Consider the following 15,206-nt stretch of genomic DNA (forward strand, 5'->3'; position numbering starts at 1 on the left):
TTCAGGTGTTTTGAAACACTTAAGATTACAACAATAGTATTTTAAATCGTATTCCGATTTGTGATCAAAAGATGAATTGGAATTACACTGTGACATGTTGCTCGACTGAATTCTAAAACAAGAATGAAAAGCAATGTGTTGTGAGCTGCTATTTATAGTGCAAGAGTCAGCAGCTCTCATGCATCTGCCACAAATTAGTCTACATTTTTCCATAGTAGGTTAACCATTTGTGTTAGATCGTGTATGTAATTTTGATGCTTGTCTTGATATGTTTTACACCTACATTTGCAATAGCCAACAGACTGACATTTTTTACAAGCTTTTCCATCAACTTTACTTTCAGGCTTTCTAAAACATTTTAAATTACAACAATAGTTATCCAAATCGTATTTGGATTTGTAAACAAAAGGTAAATTGTATTTACGCTGTGACATGATGCTCGGTGAATTGTTGAAACAAGACTGAGAGCAACTGCGTGTAAGACCTGTTATTTATAGTAAAAAGTTCAAGGTCATTTGTTTGAATTTTAAAAAAAGAAACAACATATCAGCATATAGAATTAATTATATGCTGATATTTTGTTTCCTCTTTTAATTTTTTTATTTATTTTTTTAATGACAAAAACATTTAACAAACATATGTACATAGATGGTTATTTACAGAAAAAAACTTAAAACTAACATTGATGGGTGATGTGTAGAGATAGTTGAGTGGAATTGTTTCCGCAAACTCCGTGTGATACCAAATAGAGGGATCCTGGTTGAATACCTCGCAGGTCTTCGTTTTGTAGTTGCTGCACAAATCGTCTTGGAAGATAAACTTGAAATTTCGGTTCATCACCTGGTGAAAACGGTGCCTCGCTCAGTGATGCTAAAATTGCGTCTCCATGTGAAGTTTCTGTCTTCTTCAGCTCGTGAACGATGTAGTGTTTGTGTTCCTTCAATTCGTGACATTTCTTAGTACTTAGAATGCTGGATTTGGACTGGGTGTTGAACTGATCCACCAAAGACTGGAGAAACTGTTGTGAAGCCATTTTCTTGATTAGGACTACCCTGTGAGATGTTGCCTCTACGATGTCTGGAGTAATACTGATGAGGATCCTGAGACTGTCCACTGTATTTATAGCACACGTTCCCCCCTTCACCGCTATTTCCTTCGTAATACTTCCACTGTTGCTGTTTGAACTTATTTTTGTCCCAATAGTGAAGAACTAGAAAATTAGCTAATCGGTATGCGTTTTGTAGTGCACATTGTGTTACTGTGCTATAAGAGTGATCTGTTAAAGTACAAATAGGTCCATAATTAATTTGATGATCCTTGTCCATTTTTATGTCGAAAACATCGTGATATGTGTATTGTTGTATCCATTGTCTTTTTTCCAATCCTATTGTATAAATATGGGAAAACTTGTTAGAAAAATGATACATGATATTGTTCAAGTGCTTATAGCTTATCAATCCTTCGTTCCACTGAATATGGTGAAAATGTTTAGTTATCCATTTGTTTGTTCTTCTTGCTTTGTCATTCAATTGGTTTACTGAAAATGGAGCTTCAAATATAAACGGGTATACGACATGTGTAATCAAATCTAAAATCACTAATTCTTTTATCACAAATTCATCTTTGTTATCACGAAATGCTTGAAATTCTATTACACAGGGTTTTATATCCATAATGTTTAACCCTATCTACACACCAACACGTATAGTGTTCAACTGAATTCACACCGCGCCTTGGTCACTCTTTTATACTGTTTTTCTTTAATTACACTTATTGGGTTGCTGGTTCTTCTTGGTTTATAGTTTCATATTCTTCAACAGCTTCTATCGCTTCTTCATCAATTGATTCGAAGTTCCTTAACTGTCTCCACATACCAACTTCATGAGGCAATCTATTAAAAATAGATGTATCCACGTGTCCGTATAATATGGTGCTTTCCGGTTGTTTTTCTAGTGTATCAATTAAATACTCCTTGATGATTGAACTTGAGAATACAAGTTGTTTCATATATCTGGAGATATGAGACGTTGCATGCATTAAAATGTAGAATTCTTCACGTGAGAGTAAAATTTTACTTTCATGTTGAGTTAAATCTCTAAATCGTACTTGTAGTGTTCCACGATTCTTTACTATGTCAATTTCATTGTCAGAATCCAAAAGTCGAATATTAGTTTTCCTTCCGCAAACATTAGTATTTAAGTAACATTCAATTAGATTTAAATGTTTTAGAAAAGATTCCCATGCCGTTTCAGAAAATATAACCATTTTTGTACCATGCTGCAAGATAACTGTAGGTGTATATTCCGATGATTTCATTAGTCCAGCTGTTACACTTTTACCCAAACATAGTGAGATAGGATAGTAAATGCGTAGGAAAACTTCTTTCGAAATATTAATTGGGATTGTATCTTCATCTTTCCGCTTCCTCTTAGTTCCATTTTTTTTAGTTTTTTCTTCTTTGTCCTCCTTGTTTTCTTTGTCTTCTTGTTTTCGAAACTTTAATAATTCTTCTATTTCATTGACGATTTCTTCATGGTTTTCTTCTTCCAATAATGCTGCTTCCTCTGCATCCTTTTGTACGACTGATGGAGAACTCATTTTACTCATGATGTAGTGTAGGATGTTACCCATTCAACGAACGAGCAAAAACTGATTGGTGGTGTGCGAAGCTCCTCCTTTTATAGCCGACTGGTGGTTGTGGTGAAACTCATTTACAACACTGTTTTGACTAATCCCGTCAATGGTGTGAACGTTACAATTTTATCATGCAAAATTAAACAATATGCAGATGTTGCATCAGGAACGTTCTCTTCAAACTCCATTTCTATTTTTATATCCACACTTGATGACTTTACAGATTCGTTTTGTTTTGAACAATCTATTACAATTATTGGAGCTTTTGATTGGTTTAGATAATAGAGAAACTGCTGATGATGTCAATCCTCTTCCTCTCTTCAAGCTCTCTATATCACGACTGATGAGCTTAACCTTTAACATCTCTATTTATAGGGGAATGTACCCACATCGGCTTCACTCCTCAAGTGTTTGACCATGAATGTTTCATTTACGAATTGATTTCTTATTATGTACCTTTATCAATCCATATTATACTTTTTGTATTTTCATCTTCTTTGTTATTCTTTTATTATTAAATGTGTATACTTCTTCATTTTGTTAATCTTTTATTAACACTGGCTTTTTATATGATCTTTCAACTTATCCAAAGTTACCACTTCGTGAGGTAAAACTGTATTTTAAACATTTTTCTAATGGTGAAATCTTTCTACAGGTTTAGTTCTAAGCATCTTTGTTCTGCTAGACATAAAATATTGCTTCATAATAACCCTATCAATCCATTGATCTCTTTGATCTGGATGCACTTTGTTATGTCCTGGATGTGCTGGTATCATATTGTGAAAATCAAACATTAGAGTACCCAAAAGTCTAGCAAGATAGTTTACATTGACAGCATTATCCATTTGTTGTGGATCTTCAAGATTTGTAATTCTTTTATTATTACATGTGTATATTTCTTCATTTTGTTCATCTTTTATTATACACTGGCTTTTTATATGATCTTTCATCTGATCCAAAGTTACCGCTTCGTGAGGTAAAACTGCATTATGAACATTTGCTAATGGTAAGTTTTTACAATCAAAAGTGGTGGTCTTTATATTATTATGTTTATATTCATCGGTTATTACAGGAACTTGTTTAAAAACTACCACATCTTCAGGATTTACTCCACCTTTTACATTAGTTATCTTTTTGTTCTCAGCATGCCAATTTCCATTCTTTTGTAACATGATTTGACTTACAGTGGCAGCATCTGTTGGTTTTAATCCTTCTTTAACCTTATGTAATATTTTACCTTTGCAATCAATTTGTTCATTATCGTGAATAATACAATTATCTTTAACATATTTGAGGTTAACTGCATCCGAATCTTCTTTAGGGTATCCTATATCATTTATAATAAAGTTATAAAAAGAGAATCTATCTTCTTTTCTTTCAGGGATTATAGAATGTAAATATCCTTTATTGACTGAATCTTGACTATCGACAGGATCAGCTAAGTTTGTAACTCTTCTGTTTTTAACATCGTAAACTTCATTATTAACTTGTAAAGTATTTGACAGTTTTGAAAGTAAATAATCTTTGGTGACGGAATCGGAGTTTTCTATTGGTTCACCAACATTTGTTATTCTATGAGACTTAGCATTATAAGAGTCGTTTTGAAGTTGTAAGCTCAACAATTTTTCACTTTTTAAAGTTTTCAAATTTATTGCATCATTATCATCTTCTGGATCTTTTACAAATTTCAATCGTTTGCTGCTTATGTTATAATCGCCTTCAGCTGTTAATGGTAAACTATATCTTTTACCATTGGATTTTGGTTTTTCTCCAAAATTGGAATACCTTCCAAACTTGTCCACGCTCATGATTCAACTGAGTTCCCTCGATTCTTGTCCTCCTTTTATATGCGATGATTAAGCAATAATCCTTCGATTTCGTAGTTCATCGATTAAAGCTACCCATTCATTGTCCAATCCAGTATGACCGGCTTCCATGGCTTCATGTAATAATCTCATTCGATCAACCAGCTTATTGACATCATTATAATATATTATGTTGGTATTGTATAGACTTTTTAATAATCCTTTCCCTGAAGATGTAGGTTCGTTGGTTCTTGGTCTTTTGTGTAACTCATTTAATTCAGCTGTAGATATAGCTCTTCTTTTAAGTTGAGATTTTTTCACTTGTGCTGGAAAAAGATCAGCTATGACACTTGTGTATTTTATTGATCGATTTCGATAAATGGGCAAATCTTTGGAATACTGCTTTTTATGTGCATTTGTATCATTTAGTATATTTTTAAACACTGATAGGTCTTTTTTGGTATATTTACCAGGTTTGTTTTTAAAAATAAGTTCAAACAGTCCTGTTGTACCTTTATATTTTTGGTTACCAATAAGGATGTTATCGTTTTCATCAATATCCAAATTACTGTCTCCAATCATAATACCATTGTCTTCTAGTCTAGCTCCATAAATATGATATCTTCGATTAGCCTGTGTTGAATCTAACATCTTTAATAAATATTTTCTGCCCAAATTCCCTTTGAATGCTATGTTTGTGCTTAATGTACTTAAATTTGTAGGATTAGTAGATCCTTCTTCTTGACCTGCAGAAAATCCTTCTTTTTCTCTTGAATCTTCAGTTTCTTCAGTTTCTTCTGTTTCTTCACTTTCTTCACTTTCACCACTTTCTTCAGTTGATTGAAATTGTTTGTATTGTTCAAAATCTCTTGATTCTTTTTCATACTTAGAAATCGGTAGAATAGCATCTCCTTCGAAAGGTTTTTCAATATTCTTAACTAATCTGTTTAAAGGATCAGTAACAGGTTTAAATGTTGATTCTATAAACTTTTCTCTTTCGCTTATACCTAACTTCAGAGCTCTGTTTTTATGTCTAATAGAATCACTAAGTGATTTTATTTCTTTTAAGAGCTTTTCTTGACTTGCCATGTTTACAGTACGAAGTGTTGATTTGAAATAGTGATATTTAGAGAAGCAAAACGTATTTATCAAACCCTATTCTATATCGTCCGTCTTTTATGGCTTGTTCTTTCATAATGACCAAAAATCCATACTTTTCTGCCCATGCTTTTCCACAAATTTGTTTAAACTTATCAAATGACATATCAGCATTTACATGATCGTTATATACGTGTTTCAGGTTGGTTTCATCTTGTTTGAACAAAATTATAACATTTGCATTATCTCTGATAAGTTGCTTTGGAATTTTACTGTATGTTTGTCCTATATATATGCTGTCGATATTATTATGTCTTCCCATGGCGAAATAGTTCCTAATAGTATCATGATTTTCACATGAAACGTCATCAAATAGAAATACTGAATATGGTTTAGCTTGGTTTGGTTGCAAAACGTTATCACTGGCGTTAAATTTATAAAAGTTAACACCTGACACCTTCGATATGATTTTCTCCAACAATTGATACTTTGGCTGATGTAGTGACTTTGAAAATATGTATAAGTTATTAAACCTCAATCCTTTAGGATTTGTAATCAAATTAAATACGACATTAGTTTTTTCCACAGTTTGACGGACCACTTATAATACATCTGACTGTGTTTGGAAGTAAACTACCATGTTTGCCAGTGTTGATTGTGTCGTTATCAACAGTGTAATCATCTATATTACTAATGTTGAATTGATCTTTATGATGAACAATCTCCATCTTATTCGAAATCCAATGGTACAATGAGCTGTTCCCGTTAAATTAGGTCTTTTATAGGTATCCAGGAATCTTCTGTTTTGTTAAAACCTAGCCATCGTACTTTAACTTGGTCTTTTTTCCTTTGTAACACTTTTTCAACAAGATATACATCACCTACTGTAGATTTCAATAGTTCATGTCCGTAGAACGCACCTTGTAACAAATTGCCTTTATTATCCTTTAATATGTATGTTTCTGGTATAGTTGGTTGCACTTTGTATATGGTAAATACTTCATTTGTCCAATTAGGTAGATATTTTTTAGTAAATATCGTTTTATACTTACTTATTCGAACTTTATCATTTACATTGAATTTTCTAGGCTTCTTTATTTCATCTTTAGGTTTTGTATTGTGCTTTATTCTTTTTAATACAAGTTTAGCATTTTTCTTGTTTACTTCATTTGGCGTCATCCCAATAGTTCTGTGAAACCTGTTGTTGTAATCACTTATTAACTTTGGTAAAATATCAATCCATAAGTAGGTTCCTCTGTTTGAAAACATTTTATACATTGCTCCTTTTAACGTTCTATTAAATCTTTCAATTATAGCAGCTTTTTTTCAGATTTGGTTGAGTAGTGGTTTATGTTGTATTTTTTCATTAACTCTGAAAAACTTTTATTAAAGTATTCTTTGCCATCATCAGTTTGTAAATGTTTCATTTTGTTTTTATCTCTCTTTATAGCAATTTCCATGGCTTGTGTTACGCTTTTACCAGTTTTATCCTTTAATGGTAATGCATCTGCAACTTTGGTAAAACAGTTAATCACTGTAAGTATATAATGATGTCCTTTATTTATTTTACTATATGGCCGCATTTCAATCAAATCTGCTTGATACAAATCATTTATTCCTTTTACAGTTGTATTTCTTCTTGGAAAGTTTACTCTTGCAGGTTTGTGTAGCTCATTTACAATGTTTTCTTTTAAAGCCATTATGTTGTGTTCTCACTGTCAATGTTGGAAAAGTAATGATTTTCATTTTGTCTTACATCTCCTTATATAGGTCAAGGTCATTCAAACCTTGTGTAAAAAAGGGGGAACACAGCGGACAATGCTGTGTTCCCCCAATTTTACGGAAAGGAGAAAGGATAAGTGGTGTAGGACGATGAAGAGGTAATTAGTCGATAGGGTTAAGGGAATAGTGACCAAATGGAAGTGTGTGGATCCGGTCTGGTAGGATGTGTCGTTTGTCATCGTTGCAGGAGAGCGCCTTCTTAACTTCTGTCACGCTGTACAGTTGATGATTATAACTCCTGATTGTGTTGAAGTTTGCAGTTATAACTTTGTTTTCATACAACACTTGCTTGTAGTCTTCAAAAAGTACATTTTTCTTCAAATACAAATTCTTTACACCTTTTGCCTTTTTAATAATGTTGTCATCATGTAGTTTCACAGCATACAATTTTGATATTAGTGCTACGATTTCTTCAAGTAACACTCCGTTAGCCTCATCTTTAAATTTCCCCAATAATGTCTTGTTTCTATCTTGATCGTAGTTTGGATGATCTTTAGGATAGTCAGAAAAATCAAATTCATCTTTATATACAAATGTGCGAAGATCTTTATACATATCTTGAGTAATTAACTTGTAAATAAAAGCATCTGTATCCATGTAAGTTATAACTATGTTCTCACTTCCATAATGTGCAACCATCTTGTTGTAGTGAAAATCGTACATGTGCGTTTTTGATATATCTAATATTGACATTCCTATATACAAAGGTCGATCCATTTTTATACTAGTTTTCTTCATAGATACGGCAACAAGGTTTTCATTAATGATTACTGATGATCCAAAGTTGGGTTTCTGTACAAGTTTTTCCTATTTCCTAGCATCTGTTACAAGTTTTACATTTTTGTGTTTCCTTTTATTTTCCAGAGTTTTACCGAATATCGCATTGTTCATTAATTTCAAAAAGTCCTTCTGGAAGGCTGACGTTGCTGCTGCTCTTCTTGTAGTGTTGGAATCGATGTAGGGTTTCAGCCAGCAAGATTGAGAAAATTCCAAAACTCTGTGTACTTTGGTTAGACGAAGACCTAATTCAAGTGCTTGTTGTACAATCCAAAAGTGCGCTACATATCTTTGCTTGTGATTTAAATTCATAATTAATTTAGGATGTTTTCCAGTTGGTGAAATTTCAGTTTTTGGTAAAAGAGGAAGATCGTAGTGAAGGTCGTGTAGATGTTCTGGGTACTCGAAATCGCAGTCTAATATATATCCTGTGTCACCATGTTTTGGAATTTGAACAATATCTCCAATTGACTCTGGGTCTATCCATTTAAAGTTATCATATGGAAGGGGGTTGGACATTGCCCATCCATACAAATTGTTTGCATCAAAATACCCAAGATAAACTGATGGCTCTTGCTGGTTGTAGTTTGGCAGGTCTTTATTGTTGGCTTTTACATGTCTTACAACGCTTTGAGTCAATCCTCCTCTGACACCGGACTCAACCATCAGCACCATATCAATATCTGTTAACAGTTGAAGTTTGCAATTGGTTTCTTTTAACATCGCCTGCCAAGCTAATCCTGGAGAGGTGTAAGAATGAAGAGGGTCTAATCCGTATGCTTCTAAACAGGTGTTTCTGAATTCCTCCATCACATCACAAAGCAAAGTAACATCGAGTTTAACATAAAAATCTGAATAATCCCCTAATGTTTCCATATCAAGTTCGTTCCAAACTCTGCATGCATGTTGGTAATCTTCTGGTGATATTTCTGAATTGTTCAGCTTGTTGGTAAAGGCTTCTGGTGGAGGAAGTGATGTCTCGTCAAATCTGTGCAATCCATCGATGTAATCATAGGGGAAGACTCCTTTTCGAAGAACTAAATCCAATTTGTTGTTTTCTACTATTTTACTTGTTTCTGTTAAATTTTCTCTTGTCAAATTTTCTGATAGTTTCATAAGACTAGAAGGCATAAATCTGTAGGAGTCAAGAAATCTGAGTTTCATTTTACCAACCATTTTTGAAAAACAAATAAACCGTTCCATCGTTACGGCTAATACATCAATTTTACCATTGTCCCTTCCTAATTCAGGTATTATAAAATGTCCATCATAGCCGCTTAAGTTGTGCATTACAATTGGAATATAGTTAGGAATTTTATAGTTTAAGTTACAAGCGTTACACGCAGCACCTCTGTAGCTTCCAGTCAGATGGTCGTGGTCATGCACTTTATGATTATCCGCTGTAAATGATTTCTTGCACAGATAACATGAAGTTGATAAATCGTATTCTTGAACTTCAACGGGTGACATAGGTGTCATAGGTTTTACCTGTGCATACATTGCCTCTACTTTTAAAGCTATATAGTAAAGCTCGTCAACAAAGTGTTTAGCTGCATCTTCACCACGATACACTTTTGGTTCAGCTGTCAGTCCATAATCTTGTAAATATTCTTCGGAAAGCGTTGACTTGATGAGTAGACAAAAACTGTTGGGTGAATGTAGTTGGTACTTGTTTCTTCTTGATGTGTCGTCCTCTTGATGTTCCAACGGTAGTAGAGTAGATTCAAAATCGGCATACACGACAATAGGAATTCTATATTGCTGATATACATTATTAAACTGTACAAATGATCTATCAGCTGGTGGTAGGTTAATCTTAACTTCTTCATTTCCATTGCATAACCTTTTATGTTCCAACAACCATTCGGACCCTCCGTTTCTCAAAGATTTGTTCACATGACAGAAACATCTTTTACAAATTGTCTTACATCCTCTATACTTTGAAGTTTGAGAAATAACAAGTTTTTTAAGGTTCTTAATATATACATAGTGCGATATTTCACCTTTGGTGATTAATAACAAGTCTTTGTGATTCATTAGTTCTTGTGCACTTATACGTAGTGGATATACATTGTTTGATGAATCTAAACCATATATATTTACAGAAGCAGTTGGGTTCTTTTTTTTCAAACTTGGTGATATATTTGATTTTTACAGGGTAGCTCATTCCTTGAAAATTATAATTGTGCTGCACTTCTTCATATTCTCTTCCTACCCTTTGTGGATTATTATTTTTGACATATTTCACCAACATTGAATATTTAAAACATTCAGTATCATCATTTTGTATATTTATACATGATTTAGTGTCTGCAATTTTCTTGGGTAGAGGAATATAGCTACTTCCTCTCATTCCATATCCATGTTTATGTACTCTTACATCCAAACCTGATATGCTCAATACAGTCCATCCTGATCCTCTGCCTTCATGTTCTTGCAATTTTGTCAAAAGTTCTTCAAAACATTCATCTACAATTGATTCAATATCTGAGGCAAACATAATGGTTCTGTTTTTTGTTAAAAATCCCCTAGGTGATGTTTCATTTTGCATATTGATAAATATAACATCCAGCAATAGTCCAAACTTTAAAAAATTTTAATCTTTGTAATTCATTTTGTAGCGTTTCAATTACTAGTCCTTTTGCACTAAACATAAATTCTTCTAGTTTTAATGTAGCATTGTCAATTTTAAAATGTGTTACCACTTTACCCGGTAGAGCATGAGCGTGTAGTTCCACATTTGTTGGAGATGCATCAGTTGAGGGTGAAGTTGGGGGTTTGGGTGCATAATGAATAACACTTGGTCTTGAAGTTGATGGTTGCGGTTCTTCTTCTCCTGGATTTCTTGAAGTAGATGGTTTTGGTTCTTCTGTTCCTGGATTTCCTGATGTAGATGGTTTGGGTACTTCTTCTTCTCCTTGTCCTATTTTATACAATTCTTCAATCAAGTCTTGATATCCTTCCAATTCCTCTTTATTTGTAGGATGATCGACTATTTCATGAAGTACAAGATCTATTTCATCCTCAAATGCGGCTTGACAAATGGCGCAGCGTTGCATGGAAGTAGATGGTTTTGGTTCTTCTTCTCTTTGATCTCTTGAAGTGGATGGTTTGGGTTCTTCTTCTTCTCCTTGTCCTATTTTATTCAATTCTTCAATCAAGTCTTGATATCCTTCCAATTCCTCTTCATTTGTAGGATGATCGACTATTTCATGAAGTAGAAGATCTATCTCATCCTCGAATGTGGCTTGACAAATGGCGCAGCGTAGCATGTTGTAGATGTTCTCTATTCAAGAGGCAGCAACATACTGATGAAAGGTATGAACATCCACCTCTATTTATACCATTCCCTCCCCTCTTTATCCCCTCTACTACTATTTAATTAATGACATCACCCCATTCCCTAATTTTTTTATAATCTAACGTAAATACATGCTATTCTCCAACTTTGAAACATATTTATAGAAAAACGAGGTATTTTATTTTTTACTAACTATTCCTGTTTAGTAGGTCAAGGTCATTGCAGGATGATAAAAAAATGCGTGAACAATTCATTTAACTCTGAAACACGTTTTTACACATGTTATACCAGAACTAAATAAATTGGTCAGACATTTTTTTATTCAAAATTTGGAAAAAAGTTATTTACTGTTCAAAACTTGGAAAAGCCCCAATTTACTGTGTTATAGTCTTGGAAATTGAAGATTTCCAAGACAACCCCAACCTACCCAGTTCCCCTTTTGTATTTGTTAGTACTCTTCGTCAATTTCCCTATCCAATAACTCCATCATGTCCGACAGAATCCGCTCTTCCATTTCACCATTCATTAATTGGATCATATCCGACAGCATTTTTTCATCATCATCTTCTTTTAATTTTTCAACGTGGTTATCAATTATAGTACTAGCTTCTTTCATTTCTCCCACAGTCCTCATTTTTGCTTCTTCAACTTCCTTTTATAAGAATCTTATTCTCTCAATTGCTAAATTTATAATTTGAAGTTTAGATTTTCCTTTTTCAGCTTTGAGTACGGTTCTCAATACCTCAAATGTTTCGTTTAGCTTCAGTACCCTCATTCTTTCTCTTTCATTATGTCTAATCTTTTTTTATCCATCTTCACTAAACTTGCGTTTGCGAGTTCCAAAAATAAGAATGTTTAATGCGGGATATCAAACCTCTTTTATACCTACATATAGTGGTGGGGGTAGACCGCTCCCCACTTTACTTTATAGTAGTGGGGGAAATGGGTAACATTTTCCCTTATTGTTGAACCATGGAATTTTTAAACTCTTTAAGTAGGTCAAGGTCATTGTACAATAATAAAAAAATGTGTGAACAATTTATTTAACCCAGCAACATGTTTTTTTACACATGATATACCAGAATTAAACAAATTGCTCAGACATTTTTTTCAAAATTTTGAAAAAGCTGATTTACTATGTTTTTGGAATTTTATGATTACAGTATCAGGTTTTAAAAGAAATCAAAAATATTTCAAAGATTCAAATTTAGAAATAGAAAATTAACTGTATTTGTTTTGGAAATTGATGATTTGCAAAACAAACTCCCAACCCACCCTCTCATTTTAATTTTTGTACACTATCAGAGTCAGAGTCAGAGTCAGAGTCAGAGTCAGAGTCAAACAATCGTCTTCTACTTCTAAACATTGCACTAAACATTATATGACTTGTTGTAGGTGTTTCCCTTAGCTCAACAAGTTTCTCCGAGCATACCATCTCTTCAGTAGATGATGAATCTTCAAAAAGTAGAAAACTTCTATCTTCTTCATCTAACTCTTCATCAGTCAATACTTCCATATTTTCGTCACCATCCGATTCCAACTCTTCTTCGGATAAAGATTCTTTCTCCAAGTCTATGTCTTCTTCCTCTGAACTAGCTTCAAAAACAATGTTTTCCAATAAGGTTTTTAAAAAAGAAGTTGTCGGGAAAATATTGTCCACAGGAGACATAATGTACAAGAGTGGTAAATCTGAAGTAACTGATTGTACCTCAGCAAACATGTTATATAGACAAACCCCCACCATTCACCTTTACCCCCACCCTTAACCTTTACTCCATTTTGTTTTTAGTTATTGCGGTCTGGTTTTATGTAGAATGTGGCAGTCACAATATACCCTTTTTCTAACATTTCCACTAGCCTTCGAATTATTTTATTAAATCGTACATCAGTTAATTCTAGTTTCAACCCGTTTGCTTCTGAGTTCCAGATGTTTCTCACTTCCTTCCACAAAGTAAAATGACATGTCACACTATGATTTAAATATTTTTCTAAACTTCCCCTGAATGCAAATGCTTCTTGAAGGTTTTTTAAGTTTCTTTTAATTATTATTGTAGCTGGGGAATTCATAGTTAAACTTGCCTCTGCTAGCTCCAATCTAAGAATGAATCATGTGCAATATCAAGCGTCTTTTATACCTTTATGTACTGGTGGGGGTAAAGGTTGGTGGGGTTAAACAAACCACCTTAATTTTAGTAGTGGTAGAAATTGATATTATCATTATTTTAAAATTTTGCAGAAATTTCTAAGTTTAAGAAGTGGGTCAAGGTCATTGCAAGATAATAAAAAAAATGTGTGAACAATTCATTTAATTCTGCAGCATGTTTTTACACATGATGTATCAGATTTAAACAAATTGCTCACACATTTTTTTTAAGAATTTGGAAAAATTGAATTTACTGTGTTATCTTTGGTAATGTAAAATGTTAAAAGGAAAAAAATTACCGTGTCTTTTTGATCTTGGAAATTGAAGATTTCCAAGACAATCTTCCTTTAGCATCCCGGATAAGGTAGTCAGTTCTTTTCGGATGTTCAGGGTTTACAACATCTCTTGGTAATCTAATTGAAAAATGCTCTCCTGTATCGTTACGTTTTATAATAATGTTATTAAACCATACACATCTGACAAAGAAATATTTCGTACACCTTTTCATCCTTCTTACCCGGATTGCTTTGGGAAGTTCTTTAATTTTATTGGAAGACTCTGTGGTTTTATTGTGTTTTGAATGAATGGAGCACGTATCACTATTCAAAACACAAACCTTTTCACAGTGTTCCCCCTTACTAGCACCCTTTTTAAAAAACATATCGACACTTAGAGAGGGTGTGTGCAAATGTTCTTCTCCTGTCAGCAATTAATTGTTTACACTTATCTGAAGGAGAAGTGTGAAGGTGGTCAAAGGATTTGGAAGTGGCTGGTAGGGAGTCTTTTAGAGGAGATATGATGGGTGGTGGAATAGTGAATTGTAAAGGTGGAGTTGTCAAGGGAGAAATACATGGTGTAGAAGTTGGAGGTGGAGATGAAGTTCTAGTAGCAGTAGGTGTTGATAGAATATCAGCAACAGTGCAGTCAGAGGACGAGGAAGAGCTTGTAGATGAATCAGATGAGGTTGACTCCGAAGAAGATGAACAAGACGAACTTGATTGTGAAGATGAAGATGAAGATAATATTTCAATCAGTGGAGGAGATTGATCACCAATGGCTCGGAAGGTGTATTGTTCTTCTGCTCCAGGACTTGCACCTTCTGACTGCAGTATTTCTCGAAGAACCGATTTTGGATCTGACGCATGCGATGAAATTAAAATAGACCGAGGAAGAGACTTTGAAGATGAAGAAACTACTTTCGAGGGTCTAGTGGGAATTCTAAGGTAAGCCATGATAACAAATGAAACAGTGAATAATAGTTTGAGCTGACTCAGCTAGCTAAGACTACTTCAGATCATGGAATGATGATTGCCTGCGAAGCAAACCTCCTTTTATAGCAAAACTCAAGTGGAGGGGGGAAGCTTGTGGTTGGAGGGGAAATGTTGTGTCCGTTGGTGTTAACTTAAAAGAACTGTTCTCGGTTCCCAATAACGTACTATAAGGAAGCTTTCTAAGTCCTGTATGTAAGTCAAGGTAATTTAAAAACATTGCCAAAAGGAGAGATGGAGCGAAAATGGCTCCATCTCTACTTTTGTTGTAATAGGGGAACTTAGTGTTTGTTATGTATTTTAAGGGAAATTTCTAAGTCCTGTAAGTAGGTCAAGGTCATTTAAAAATATTGCCAAAAGGAGAGATGGAGCAAAAATTAGCTACATCTCTCCTTTTG

Source organism: Macrosteles quadrilineatus, unplaced genomic scaffold (assembly GCF_028750875.1).
Source record: "Macrosteles quadrilineatus isolate MER2022 unplaced genomic scaffold, UCM_ALF_1.0 Scaffold_15__1_contigs__length_3749704, whole genome shotgun sequence".
Classification (NCBI taxonomy): domain Eukaryota; kingdom Metazoa; phylum Arthropoda; class Insecta; order Hemiptera; family Cicadellidae; genus Macrosteles; species Macrosteles quadrilineatus.